We start from the raw sequence: 16,550 nt of genomic DNA on the forward strand, positions 1-16,550 counted from the left end.
TAATTATTAATATTACCCATTCCAATGTTATATATATGTATATATATATATATATATGATCGTATATATATATATATATATATATATATATATATATATATATATATATATATATAGAGAGAGAGAGAGAGAGAGAGAGACAGACAGACAGACAGACAGACAGACAGACAGAGAGAAATATATATTTAAAAATAATAAGAAATATTTTTTTTTTCTAAGTGAAGAATGTGGAATGTAAAATATTAAAATTAAGTTTTGAGGTATTTAACTGAAAAGGGCTCCAACATGTATATGTATATACATATATATAAATGTGTTTATATGCGTATCTATGTATGTATATACATTTTACATACATATTTACATTTTACACACACATACACATGTATATACATATATGCATAAATATATATGCATATATATAATGTATTTATGATGTGTTTCTAAGGTGTGGTTAACTATTTTGCAAAACAAAAAAGTGTCACAAAACACATTAAAAATACATTACAGAGTAGTTACACTAATAAACATTGTCTAATATATATATATATATATATATATATATATATATATATATATATATATATATATATATATATATATTTTATTTTAAATATTGCATTAAAAAAGTTATAAGGGCTCAAAGATAGGAGATCTTGGGTGTTAGAAAAAAAAGCAAGCAAAGGGATTTAAAACTGAGATACATACATATACATGTCTAATGATGTTTTTATATATATATATATATATATATATGTCTCTATGTGTGTACATATGTATTAATGTATTTATATGCGTATATATGTATTTAAAGACACTTATACACATATAAAAATAATATATGTATACATATATAGACATATATATAAGTGCATTGGGGCCTTTTACATGGAAACGTAAAATAATATTTATGCAATATTCATATTTAATAAAGGTTTTAACTATGTATTTACTGTAAATATTTCACATTCCAATGTTCTGAATATATTTATACCTATATATATATATATATATATATATATATATATGTTTACATATATATTTGTTTAAAAAAAATCATATATATGTAGAAATATTTATTTCTGAATAAATAGAAAATATTCCATTACGTAAATACCTTTGGAATATGAAATATTCATATTTTCATGTTGGGTTTGCGCTAATGAGAATATGTCATGGTGTTTGCGCGAGAGAGTGGGTGTTTTCTTCTCCATTGACTTCTATGGGGGAATGCGAAAAGGCGATCGTCGAGTTTCGACTTTAAGCACGATTTGGGTTACCGCTGGGGAAAAACCTGTTTACTTTCAACTTGTAATACGAGCTTAATCCAAATAGCGCAAAAATGAGTTTTTGCTATAGCGAAAACGCAAAATACTGCTCCACTTGTAATCTAGCCCTTTGTGTCTCTTATACAAGTAATGCCGTGTAGCTTCTCAGACATTTTGTTGTTGCATATTGAAAGTTTGAGACCTGTAATATGTCACAATAGAATTGTGCCCTAAGCTAAGCAGAATGCTTTTTTCATGTGGAATCTGGAATCCTTCACAAGATCAATAGAAAAAAAAAATCTACATAGAATTCAGCAGGGATTTTTTTTTTTTTAAAAGGAATTTTACCTGTGCAGCCGGTCTCTCAACATGAACATGAAAGTCTTGTTTTTTTAAAAAGCATAGATGTATTCAAATTACTATTGGAGAAAAATAATAATGAATGATAGATAATTTTACAACATGTAGATTTTGGTATATGAAATGGTGGAACCCCCCCCCCCCCCCTGAGAGAAATGATGGACATTTTCAACACATACACAGGGAACAAACATATCTAACGTTCAGTGACAGAAACACCTGGTTTTGTAGAAAAGGGAAAATTAGATTAATATTTCCAGCAATATCTAAAAAGCCGTAGCATCAACTAAGAAATTATTGTTTGTGAGCTTAAAAAAAATATTTTGCCCTTTAATTAAAAAAAAATATCAACTAAAATTAATTTGAAAAAAATGATGAATAAAAGGAAGCAGCTGAAAGTGTGTGTTATATAGAAATTTCTGCTTTATGTTAACACTTTGTATTGTGTAGACGTGCTGTGGGGTTTTACTTAAAGGGACACTGTACCCAAAAATTTTCTTTTGTGATTTAGATAGAGCATGCAATTTTAAGCAACTTTCTAATTTACTCCTATTATCAATTTTTCGTCATTCTCTTGCTATCTTTATATGAAAAAGAAGGCACCTAAGCTTTTTTCTTGGTTCAGAACTCTGGACAGCAGTTTTTGATTGGTGGATGAATTTATCCACCAATCAGCAAGGACAACCTAGGTTGTTCACCAAAAATGGGCCGGCATCTAAACTTACATTCTTGCATTTCAAATAAAGATACCAAGAGAATAAAGAACATTTGATAATAGGAGTAAATATGAAAGTTGCTTAAAATTGCATGCTCTATCTGAATCACAAAATAATTTTTTTGGGTACAGTGTCCCTTTAAGTTTGCGTATATTACTTACCAACATCCACATTTTTCTATCACAATAATTTAAAAATATTTAACTTAGAAACACAACTTAGTAAATCTAATTGCCTAAATAGATAAGTAACTTTTGTGTTACCCTACCATGATATATTGAAACATACATTTTCATTATCACTTAAAGGGACATGAAACCCACATTTTTTTCTTTCATGATTCAGATAGAGAATATCATTTAAAAAAAAGTTTACAATTTACTTCTATTATTAAATTTGCATCATTCTCATGCTATTCTTTTTTGAAGAGGTAGGTAGCGTGCACATGTCTATATGACAGGAAATGCTGCAGACACATGCACACTCCTAAACCTACCAACCTGCTTTTCAACCAAGAATAACAAGAAAACAAAGATAATTTGAAATAGAATTACATTGGACAGTTGTTTAAAATTGTTAGTTCTATCTGAATAATGAAAGAAAAATGTTGGTTTTATGTCCATTTAAAACATAGATGTCCTAATATTTTTGTTACTATGGAGGGCCAGTCACTAATGATGGGATTGGCCAACAGCCCCCTTACATTACTCACATTTATGCCAAAGAGAATGTCTGAAAATGCCATTATATTCACATACACATAAAAATGACTTGGGGAATTAGCTACTCATAATTAACTGTATATATTAGTCCAACGTGTAAACAAATTATGCACAAATAAACATGTCTTTATTTTATAAAATGGACTAACATGTACCACACTATAAAAACCTTAGTAGACCAGATGTGGCCACCAAGTCATAGTTCAGTGGCCCTACATGTTCAAATTGAAATGGCAGTGCTATTTATAAAGCTTTGCTTTTTGTGATCAGTTCATTATGATATTCCTACTCTATCAGCAATCAAAGACTTCTATATGGGTAAATCATTTTGTATAAAGAAAGTGTTTTCATTATCCTGTAATATATAATTAAATTTATAAGCTCAAATATAAAAAAAGGAAAAGGAAAAACAAATGACAGTAATAATTAGCCTGAAGATTCCAATAAAAATTACCCTCAGTTATGATTAAATGTCCTTAGAAATTACATATTTAAATTATTTTTGGTATTGTTGCCTTAAATTGCTATAGCTAAAAAAGGAATTGTCAACCCATTATAGAAGTCTATGGAGGATATAAAACTGTCCTCTTTTCTTATTTGTTTCAAGCTTCAGTAGGTAACACTCCCTAATTTAGCTTTTTCCTTTTAACCTTTATGTGCTGAAATCACCTTTTCTCTCCCAAACAGGTCAAAATACCATTGCAGGTGGCAAAGTGAGACGTTTTTGTGAAGGATATATGGGGGCAATGAACATTCTCTGAGGATTGTGGAACTCACATTGCTATTGAAATGATCACAGTGTTTTGCACAAATACTTCACATACAGTATCTCAAGGAGGATTCTTGAAAGAAGTTGTCACCATGCTTGTAGCTGTCAAATCAATCAAATGACTACTCATCTGGACCAAACCCCCTAAAGGCTAACTTTCATGTCCAGGAAAGTCTGGTCTGCTTTTTGTTTTTCCAGTGTGATCAGCTGAAACTTTAGCTGAGCGGTTCTCAGACCAGCCCATTCCATGTTTCTGTAACTGCCCATATTGTAAAACTGTTCCTTTCCCAAGCTGGGAAATACTGGGGACGAGATTTGGAATGTTTAGGCGGATATAATCTGTCAAAATTCCAATAGGACAACCAATATAATTAATGTAACTTTCAACTGAAGCTTAAAGGAACATCACAGTTATTTTTATGTAGGTGCTAATTTTTTATTAAATTTCGCAAAAGATCTGCATTTAAAATTCAGTTTTTCAAATGTTTAAATCTAAAACTGTTTTAGCAAAATTGACACTGTTTTGCAGACCCTTGGAAAGCCCTAAGTATATTTGTTTGATCTGTTTTGCTCCAACCTCACTGGGGGCAGTGTAAAACATAGAGATTTAAATAAGAGGAATATTTTTTTTTATTATTATTACATGAAATTCATTGAAGAAGAATTCAGGTTAGAGTATAATGACCCTTTAAAGTTGTATTCATTTTAGAGTATTTAATATTACAAATTCCCTTTTCATACTATGGCCTGGATTTTAATCTTTTTGTCAAATACCCAGTAAATATCCAAAAAGCAGCTGAGTTTTTTTTCACAAGGGTTCCAGTTATTCAATTATTTGTGTTATGTTTCAATATTACTGTGTTTCTGTTATTTTTATTTTTTTATTGGTTAGTTTATTTTGCTTCTGAGTAGGTAAACACAATACAAACAATCAGAAACTGTAAGAAACAGAGAATATTGGACTCTATATGTGAACTAAATATTGCAGGCTGCTTTGGAGCTGTTGTGGTGCAGGCTTTCAAGCCTGCTTACGACAACTTATGACTGAAGTTCCACATTCAGTCCACGTTTGTTCCAATGATTGACAGATATCAAGGGTCTCTTTGTTCAAAGATAACTGTGGGCAGAAGAGGGACAGACGTGTTTCCAAGTAGTGAACCTTGTTTATCATTTTAGAACATGAGACTGATTGTTTGGCTTTCAAGAAGGTTTTCTAAGTTATTTTTCCAAGGTCTTCATGCAGCCTAAACATAAGTAAAATATGGCATTTAACTAATTCAGTATTGATGATAAATGCATAATATATTTGAACACAGATTTTTCTCATTTAGGGCTAGATTACGAGTAGGGCTCGCAAGTTAACTCCACCAGATATAAGCTTTTTGCAAGCATCGGACAGCTCCCGTATTACAAGTTGAAAGTAAAATGTTTTCACTCGAACACGAACCCGACGCACGCAAAATGTCAAACTTAGAATATCACAACCACGTTATTGTTATTATTCCCCCATAGACTTCAATGGAGCGCAAAAAGTAGAAAAAAACATCAAGTTGCACAAACCCGATTAAGTTTTCTCAAGTGCGCTAACCCAACATGAAATATTATTTCACATTCCAATGTTCTTTACATAGCAGAATATGTTCTATTTATTCTTAAATACATATTTCTATATATAGCTGATGGTATTTTGGTAAAATATATATCTACACCTATATATAGATGATTATATATTGATATATATATATAAATACTTAGAACATATTCCCAATGTGAAGAACATTGGAATAGGAAATATGTACAGTACAAACACAATTAAGCACTTTATTAAATATGAATATTGCATAAATATGTTTTTACATGTTTTCAGCTACTTGACTGCAAAGGGCGCTAATATATATGACTATATGTGTACATATGTATTTATGTGTTTATATGTGTATATATGTTTGTAAATACATATATACACATATAAATACATATGTACACACATAAAACACACACACACACACACATACATATATATATATATATATATATATATATATATATATATAAAATGCATACATATGTAGACAAGTGTATGCATGTATCTATATGTTAAATCCCTTTGCATGCCTTTTTTTTAACACCTAAGACATATCTTTAAGCCCTTATAAATTTTTTTATGCCATTTATTTTCTTCTTAAATATTTTTTTTAGATATTGTTGTTATTATGAGTGTAACTGCACTTTTAAATGTATATTTGATGTATTTTGAACAACTTTTTATTTATTAGAGGGAGCATAATAGTTAAACAGAACTCTGAAGTCATGCTATCCCAACGCATGTTAAATTCAATTGCGCTCAATTGAATTTGTTTCCTTTCAACTTGTAATATGCGCGCTACTTCTGACGCTAACAAACACCCACAATAAAACCCTTTTTTGCTCACGTGCGAACTCATAATCTAGTTCTAAGTTGTTTAAATAGATAATTAAACCAAAAGATTTACACATTTTTTTTTGCTTTAATTGCTCACTGGCTGATGAGGACAACTCCTCACTGCTCTTTTGGTGAAAATGGACAGAGGAAGTGAAACTATAATATATTTTCAAATATCCTCATTTAGACACAACAAAGGGGAACAAAAACAGTTTAAAAGGAACTTCTTGACATATTTTCCCTCTGACACCAATGCACCTGTTTATGCAAAAGGTTATTTGATCTTTAGAATGTGACAGATGAAAAGAAGGGGAAAAAATGCCATATTTTAGAACTAGCCTCACTGAAATAACTTTGCACATTTAGTTGCGATATTTCTTTGGGATTTCTTAAAGAAGCTTCAACTAAGAAATGATCTACATTCCTTAGCAAATCAGATGTTTCACAAAGAGGCTAATCTTAATTGGAGGAATTCACATATTTTCTACCAGCTCCTGAAAAGTTATTGTCTATTACCAGAAATAGATCATCTTAAAAATAAAAGTGAATTGGAGTTTCAAAACAAATTTGAGAAACTCAATAGGCAGCTCTTTCTAAAAATTGTAACTAGATAAACTTACACTTTGTTCCACTTGATAACAAATTGAAAACTATCAGACTCTGAATAATGGAGTGAAAATGTGAAAATGGTTGTGTACTTACAAATATTGTAGTTACACTCTTAGGGGCTGATTTATCACGGCCTGAATGGGGCCATATACACCTGTTTCTGAGCGAGCCTTCAGGCTCGCTGGAAACAGGAGTTAAAGGGACAGTCTAGTCAAAATTAAACTTTCATGATTCAGATAGGGCATGCAATTTTATAAAACTTTCCAATTGACTTTTATCATAAAATTTGCATTGTTCCCTAGGTGGTATTTTTGAAAAGCTAAACCTAGGTAGCCTCAAACTGATTTCTAAACCGTTGAAAACTGTCTCCTAGCTCAGAGCATTTTGAAAGTTTTTCACAGTTAGACAGTACTAGTTCATGTGTGTCATATAGATAACATTGTGTTCACTCCCGTGAAGTTATTTAGGAGTCTGCACTGATTGGCTAAACTGTATGTCTGTCAAAAGCACTGAGATAAGGGGCAGTCTGCAGAGGCTTAGATACAAGGTAATAAAAGAGGTAAAACCTATATTAATATAACAATGCTGGTTATGCAAAACTGGGGGATGGGTAATAAAGGGATATCTATCTTTTTAAACAATACAAATTCTGGTGTAGACTGTCCCTTTAAGAAGCAGCGGTCTTAATTTGTCCGCTACCTCTGAGGCGGTGGACAGTAATCAGCCGGATCAGATACGACACCCCTGCTAGCGGAAGGATTGGCCGCGAATGTGCAGAGACCGGCATTGCACAAGCATTTCACTAGAAATGCTTGTGCAATGATAAATGCCGACAGCATATGCTGTCAGCATTTATCGATGTGCGGCGGACATGATCCACTGAAGCGGATCATGTCCATTGCACTTTGATAAATCGACCTCTTAACTTCAAGCTATATTACAAGTGTGTATCTTTAAAATAAAGGAAACAGAGTTTCCTTCAGAACTGATATGTACAAGTACATATATGAAAGTATTTGGAAATTGCAAAAGTTCTGTATCAAAGAGGTTATTAAGAAATAATTTTACTATCTTATCTGCTAATGTATAATATGTTTTTTTTATCAATTGTTTATGTACCATTTATCATTATATTGTGATGTATGTGTCTCTTGTTCACATTCTTTCCATAGATATGTAAACAGTTATCAAGCTTAAAGCAATAAGCTCTCCGCATTTAACATTGAGCTGCTGGTGCAACGCCGCCCCCTGCTGACTCGCGGTCAATCGGCCGCCAGCAGGGAGGTGTCAATCAACCCGATCGTACTCGATTGGGTTGAATTGCGGCGATGTCTGTCCGCCTTCTCAGAGCAGACGGACAGGTTATGGAGCAGCGGTCTTTAGACCGCTGCTTCATAACTGGTGTTTCTGGCGAGTCTGAAGACACGCCAGAAACACGGGGCATCAAGCTTCATTCGGAGCTTGATAGATAGGCCCCATAGTGTGTGTATATATAAATATATATGTGTGTATGAATAGGTTGTTTGCATATATGCATTCAGTTGGCAGCGCTATACAAATAAATGATAATAATAATTCAGTTCTGCATTTATGAATGTATATAGTACAAATGTTTTTTTTTTAATTGGTGTTTTAATCTGTGCATGTAATATTTATGTATAAAATATGTAAATATGTGCATATGTATATACAGTACATACACTATGTATATGTTAATTCATTTAAGTTTTAATTTTATTGAATACTTTTTGGTTTTATTTGGTGCCTCATTTAGCCCACTCCCCATATTCTAGGCAGCTATTTGACAAAAGCTCACTCATATCTCCACTGCTTGGTTAATCAGTTCCCCAAAACTATGGTCCACAGTCCACATCCAGTCCTCAAAGGGTTTTTGTCTGGCCCTCACACCACTGAGTAGGAAATACACATTATTAATCATCACAGCCGCGTTCTCACTATGCACACTCCTTATAGTTTCTGGCGGGTGCATTTATATTATGACTATGCTAATGGGTCAGACTACATTTACTCAACTGGCACATGCTGATACCTATGAGTCATTCATTATGCTTTTTTTACCTCTAGCTGCATATATCCTTGTTACTGCTGTTTCAAGTGTTGTTTGCCAGCTGTATGTGCCCTCCTGGTTAGGTGCTTCCAGAGCTTATTATTTTCATCAGGACTGCCTGTTTAAATAGAGTCATACATGTACATGATAAAGTTAATCTGCCTGTTCATGTGTTTCTAACATATATTTATTTAATCAGTGCCTTTCACTTGCAAAGACATTTGTGCAGTCTGTTTATTTTCTTTATATGTACTTTAAATAATTTGCCAAGTCACATTTCCCCAGCTTTTATTATTAGTATTTGCAAAGTAAAGTTTGTGCATAGACTGCTCGTTTCCTGTTGGCCGCAGCTGTGTTCTTCACATACTTTAAAAAGTTTAAGGGACATGAAAGTAAGAATCACATTTTCATGATTCAGATAAAGCATGTCATTTTAAGAATCTTTTTTTTATTTACTTCTGTTATCAAATTTACTTTGTTCTCTTGGTATACTTTGTTGAAAAACATACCTAGGTAAACTCAGGAGCGGAAATGCATCACCGGGAGCTAGCTGGTGATTAGTGGCTTCATACATTTGTTTCTTGTCACTGGTTCAATAGATGTTTTTGGCTAGCTCCCTTTGCAGGGGTTAAACAATTTGTTATATGCAAATAATAGTGCAATAATAACATGCTCTAACACATTACAGCATTTTCTGTTTTTCCACTTTTAAGTCCCGACTCACATTTCTTCAATTTTCATTTCTACTTCCAAGTCGCAATCCTGTGTGTGCAGAGACTTCCTGTTACCTGTATGCTGCAAGTAACATAGTAGATGAGGTTGAAAAAAAAGACAGCAGTCCATTGACTTCAACCTATACAAATCTTAATATACTTACAATAAAAGCTCTAGTTGATCTTAAATTGATCCCATTTAAAAAGGTGACCCATTTAACACAAGCAATTATATCCCTGAATTATGTTTCTAGCCAGAAATGTATCTAAACCATTTTTAAATGTATCTAAGGTATTGGTGTTTATTACCTCCTTAGTTAATGAGTTCCACAATTTGAAAGCTCTTGTAGTGAAAAAACATTTATGTTGCTGGAGATTAAGGGGCCGATTTATCATGGGCCGAATTGGTCCAAATGTAACTGTTTCCATGCGAGCCTTCAGGCTCGCCGGAAAAAGGAGTTAAGAAGCAGCGGTCTTAAGCACAAGCAGTTCACCAGAGTTCAAGTTTGTGAAAAAGTGAATGATTTTTTTTTTATTTGATTGCATTTGGAGGTGAAATGGTGGCATGAAATATACCAAAATGTGCCTAGATCAATACTTTGGGTTGTCTACTACACTACACTAAAGCTAAAATTAACCTTACAAGCTCCCTACAAGCTACCTAATTAACCCCTTCACTGCTGGGCATAATACACATGTGGTGCACAGCGGCATTTAGCGGCCTTCTAATTACCAAAAAGCAAGTTCAAAGCCATATACGTCTGCTATTTCTGAACAAAGGGGATCCCAGAGAAGCATTTACAACCAGTTGTGCCATAATTGCACAAGCTATTTGTAAATAATTTCAGTGAGAAACCTAAAGTTTGTGAAAAAGTGAACGATGGTTGATCACTTCCACTGGAGGAGGAGCTGCGCCTAGACGCATCAACCTGTAGATCCCGGTCCTGGGAAGCAGGCACCCTATCTTGAGACTCCTCCACGCCGTATATCTCTAGTGCCTTGTGCGACAGCCGAGGTTGGGGGCTCTCTAGGTGGAACGGAAGCTGAGTGCATGAGACTCAGTCCCGTTGCGGAAACCAGGCTTTTCTTGGGTGGTTACGCTAAAAGCCATGTAAACCTACCCTAGAAGATTGAAGGGAAGGGAAAGCAGAACCCGAGACTGGGTATGAGTGGAGACATACCGGTAAAAGTGCCTGAGGGTGAAGAGAAAGCCATAGCACCGGAAGAGCCCTGCCGCATGTGTCATGGTGCGGTTACAAACTAGACCTAGAGTGCGGTCCGTTTAACTTTGGACCGGTGGAGTTCCGGTGGTAACAAGGGAGGGGAAACTCGCTGAGCAGGATCGGCTCTAGGTAATTCAGGGCTGGGAAGCCTCAGGGAAGGTATAGCCCGTGACCCAAGAGGAATCATCAACAGCTACATAAACCCCTCCAACAAGGCTTTGGTATTGTTCATACACTTTACCATCAAGTTTTATGTGAACTAAATGCTCAACATGGAGTGTGACAATGCAAGGTTTATGGGGAGCACAGTAATGTTTAACATGTCTCTCTTATGGGAAGCCTAAGACTTACTGGGGTGCTGATATGTCTCAAGTAACCTTAAGGGCAATATAACTATCCCAGGAGTGGAACTTCCTGCAGTTGAATTGCTTACTGGAGGTATCCCCCTAAATACTCCGGAAAAGGAGTGAGTAAAACTTCCCAGGGACAGTAAAACAGCCACAAAAAGCTCTACATACATCCTTTCAACCTTACCCCAAATAAGGACCTGTTAACCCAATCCCAGACACTGGACAGAGGAGGGAGTAAGGGAAAGGATAGAAGAGAACTTTCTGAATAACCAACCCAAATTGTATTGTATGTGTATACACAGGACAGACTTGTACGGAGCACTGTGACTTTGACTTTGGCTGCACAGCAGCAATATCTACGCTGTATATATCTGTTTAAATCTCTAAAAATAAGCCGATTCTACAGTACGCAAAGATATCAGAAGTACTGCCTTTCACCCTCTTATATTCACCGACTGATTTGGGAAGGTGATATGATCTAAAGTTGTTGGACTCTAGCTGACTGTTGGACTTGACCTATCATTAAGGGTTAAAGGCTTTTTTTTTTCTTGTCTTCTTTCTCCCTTTGATTTAAGGTGGCAGAACTTTGCTAAAACATTAGCAAACAAAAGAGTTGAAACCAAGCACATGTTTTACTTTTTTATCTGAATGTGGGCCTTACTCCTCTGAAATATTATTAATATAATATAATTTACTATACGTAGCTGTAATTTGACACCTCCTGTTATTCTGTCTTAGTTGATTGAACTAAATAGCCACTGACACACTAGAATGATGGGAACTATTAGTCTCATCTAGACGAGCTTTCTACCAAAACAAGAACTAAGGATATATTGTTTAACAAAAAAATTTTTTTTATTATTTTTGTTTAGCACACTGCCCTAAAAGTGTAAGATGGTTAATTTGCACTCTTTTCTGCTTGTTTAATTTATTATTGATTGGTGTGTCAGTATTAACTTAATCTGAGTAGTTGACTGGCGTCAAAAGTGCACTCCTTAGAGCTAATATAGCTCTTCGGTTTTGATTTACACTTCTTACGTTAGACACACAATGACACTTTTTGTACCAAAGTCTAAAAAAAATATAAAATAAAATATATATAACCACTCTTTTTACACTGTATGGTGCCCTATCTAAAGGCACAGTGCACTACACATTATAAGAGATAGAATTATATATTTTATTAGGGCAAATTTGTTACACACTTTTTTGAGGCTATCCCCTCTACATATTTTTTGTTTTTACTTGTTTTTGTCACTTTTTCATTCTTTCCTTGATGGAAAGATTTATCACTCACTCTAAAACCAAATCGCCAGCCATGCCCCCTAAACACAGTGAAAAAAAAGACAAAAAACCCTGATCTAGAGCAGAGTATGGATCTACAGGGAATACAACCTGGCAACTATGATCTACAAGTACTTCTACAACAAATTTCTGACTTAATGATCCCTTAATTCAATTAAATTAAAACTGAGACCCGAGTCTTACAGAAGAGGTTAGACAGTTCTCAAGAAGATTAGCAGAGGCAGAAGCAAGAGCATCTGACCTAGAAGACCAGATGAGTACCCAAGAATCACTGGTTAAAACTCATGAGGAGGCAATTAAAAATGTATACGCTAAGGTAGAGGAATTAGAGGATCGCTCACGCAGAAACAATGTGAAAATAGTTGGCCTTCCGGAAACAATTCAGCCCCAATACTTAATTAAATTTACCTCTAAAGATCTACCAACACTGTTGGGTCTGCAGACATTAGATACATCTTTTTTGGTAGAGAGGGCACACAGGTTAGGAAGCCTTAGAACAGATAGGGATGAGAGGCAAAAACCTAGACCTATTATGGTGAAGTATTTAAACTTCCAAGATAAAGTAACAATAATGAGGCAGTTTAGACATAAAAATCCGATAATGATAGGGCAGGACAGAATTCTTTTATTTCAAGATTTTTCAGCTGAGACTGCAATGAAACGTAGAGAAATATCCCCTTATTGCACGACACTGATGCAGAAAGGAGTTCAGGCCAGACTCATATACCCAGCTAAAATATGCTTTTAAAACAATAATGACAACATCATATTGAGAACTTGAAAAAGGCTGACAGCCGAAACGCGTAGAAACCTGAAAGGACCGACAAACACATGCTAAGATCCTGATCTTACAAACAGGAAAGGATCTGACGAGTTTAGTCACAAAGAACGAATTCGAAACACTCCGGTTGCCTTGCCAGCCACGCAAAGTCAGGAGAATGAAACAGGGTTGTTGACAAGAAGTCCGTGAGCACCTCCTATTTGGGAAACAGAAGCCACTAAACTCTGGTTGCCTTGCCAGCCACGCTAAGTCAGGAGATAGTAACCAGGCTGTTGACAAGAGGTCCGGGAGCATCTTACATCGGAAAAGGCGAATATACAGATCGGTGGAAAGAGACGGAACCACACAGAGCTCTAAGTAGGAGCCACACACCAAAAATATCGGAACAGTGCACTGTCCAACCAAGGATAAAGAAGAGAAAAGAGCCAAAAAAATGTATGTAAATTAAATATAAGCAATTGCTAGTATTTGACAATCCGGCCGTAACTTGTTGCAATATCTGGCCATAATTTGTTGCAAAAGACAAAATTGTTTTGTACGGCCAATTAAGCCTGTTTTAAACCAAAATACTTGGGACATTATACATCGAAAGATATCTCAAGCTAAAGATGAACTTTTAAACAATAAGATAAACTCTTACCAAAATATATTATCTTTGTCGAAAACTATTTAAAGAAGATGGTTTAGATATATTAATGTGTTGAAAGATAATTATCTTTATATATCGATAAGAATTATTACATGTTTTTTACCACATCTTGCTGAAATCGAGTGTATTGTTGTACAAATTATATACCGATAAGATTATGTACAAAGATTATTATTTTACAAAACCCTAATTTTATAAAGTTACCTAAAAAGTGAATTTTGACTGCCCACTGGACAGACTTAGACAGTCAACAAAATCGCCCAATCAAAAAAGGGACAACTTAGAAGCAAAATTAATTAAATCAATTATGCAGAATCTCGCAATTAAGGACGTGTGGAGACTCCAGAACCCGGACGTCAGGGATTTTACCTGCCTATCCAGGGCCCATAAAACCTTGTCTAGAATTGATCTATTTCTTATAAACAATAATCTATCTAGCTCAGAAGTAAAGGCAGGTATTCTTCCCATTTTTTTGTCAGACCATGGCCCAATCTATCTGGAGTTTCAGTCGAATCATTTTAAAAATAGATCAATACGCTTTATTTTCCCCTCATTTCTTGCCTCCGACCTGAAATTTAAAAACTGGCTGAAACTTAAGTTTGTCAAGTATGTCCAACATAATCAATCATATATAGACTCACCTCTGGTTTTCTGGGAGGCCGCAAAGGCAGTGCTCAGAGGCGAAATAATAGCTTATAGTGCCCTGAGACTCAGGAAAATAAGGTTAAGAGAAAAAGAAATCACCAATTCAGTAATTAATTCCTACAACTCTTTTCTTTTGGAAAAATCGCCTAGTAATTGGGCAAAATATATCAGAGCTAAGAATGCTAGAGACACTTTTGCGGTTTATCAGGAAACCCAGAGAGACTTAAAACTTCAAGCCAGACTTTATAGATTCGGGAACAAATCCGGCAAACCTCTGGCCAATTTGGTCAAAAAGGAGAAAAACTCATCCTTCATAGAGATCGTCCAACAGGACGGCGCTTCCCTTAAGAAACCTGAAGAGATAGCAGAAGCATTTGTTAAATACTATCAGGACTTGTACTCTCATAGGACCTCGAATCTCCCTCAAGCGATGCAATTCTGGAGTGAAATTTCTTACCCTAAAATTCCAGCTGATATGATTGATACGCTTAATGCCCCAATACTGGAAACGGAAATTGTAAAGGTCATTACAGACCTCTCCCCGAATAAAACACCAGGCCCAGATTGTTTACCGAATGAGTTTTATAAAATAATGACTAGTGAGATTGCCCCCTATCTTAACAATCTATACAACAGCATGTATGCTAAGGGAGATTCAGTAGCTACCTCTTTCTCTGCCTCCAACACTATCTTAATTCTGAAGGGTGGGAAGGATCCTTCTCTTAAGGAATCCTATAGACCGATTGCCCTCTTAAATGTAGACTACAAAATCCTATGCTCCATAATTGCTAGGCGGCTACAATTATCCTTGGCTCATATAATCCACCCAGACCAAGCTGGTTTTCTATATAAAAGAAATTCTTCGTCAAAAATCAGAGAAGCTTTGATTATAACCGAATATTTCAGGACTGCTGGGACGTTGGGGAGCCGGGGGAGGAGGGCGCCCCTGACTTAGCCATTGTCTCAATAGATGCAGAAAAAGCATTTGATTCAATTCATTTTGACCATCTTTTTACCTCTCTAACTAACTTTGGCTTCAAGGGAGAGTTCCTGAGATTCATCACTAATTTATACAAAGAACCATACACAAGACTCATTGTGAACAACATTGTTTCCTCACAGATAACTCTTGGAAGGGGAACTCGACAGGGATGCCCTCTCTCTCCCCTGCTCTTTGACGTCTCAATTGAACCTTTGGCAATTATGGTCAGACATCATTTACCTGGAATTAAAATAGGTAACCAGACCATAAAAATCGCTCTTTATGCAGACGATGTATTATTATACCTCTCTGATATTCAAACTAGCATACCAAAATTTCTGGACATAGCTACCCGGTTTGGATCTTTTTCAGGCTACAAGATCAATGAAACAAAATCAGAGCTGCTATGGCTTAGGAAAAATAATAACTCTCCTTCCAATATTCCCTTTAGTTCGGTGAAAGACTCTCTTAAATACCTAGGAATCTTTATTCCCTATACACCAGGGGACCTATACGACCTTAACATCACTCCAATTTTAACAACTATAAGGGAGAAATTGGAAAGTTGGAAGTCCCTACCAATATCTATCTCTGGTCGGATAGCCCTATTTAAAATGGTCTTACTGCCAAAGCTCCTATATATACTTCAGAATACCCCTTTAATTCTTATGGAAAAGGATGTTCGATTGCTCAACAGCATATTGAGTAAATTCATATGGCAGGGAAAAAAACCAAGGATATCCTTAAATAAATTATCTCTTCCGAAAGAGAAAGGCGGTCTTGCACTTCCTAATATCCGTTTCTACAATTACGGCTTCCTGGCGCGAGTAGTCGCTGACTGGATTTTCCACAGTGACTACGTAACAAACAACCTACTAGAGGAAACTATATGTCACCCTTATCTTCCCTTAGCATTAATTCACTGTCCACCCAAAGAATTACCAAGACAAATTAAACTACTCAAAACA

Source organism: Bombina bombina, chromosome 5 (assembly GCF_027579735.1).
Source record: "Bombina bombina isolate aBomBom1 chromosome 5, aBomBom1.pri, whole genome shotgun sequence".
Taxonomy (NCBI): domain Eukaryota; kingdom Metazoa; phylum Chordata; class Amphibia; order Anura; family Bombinatoridae; genus Bombina; species Bombina bombina.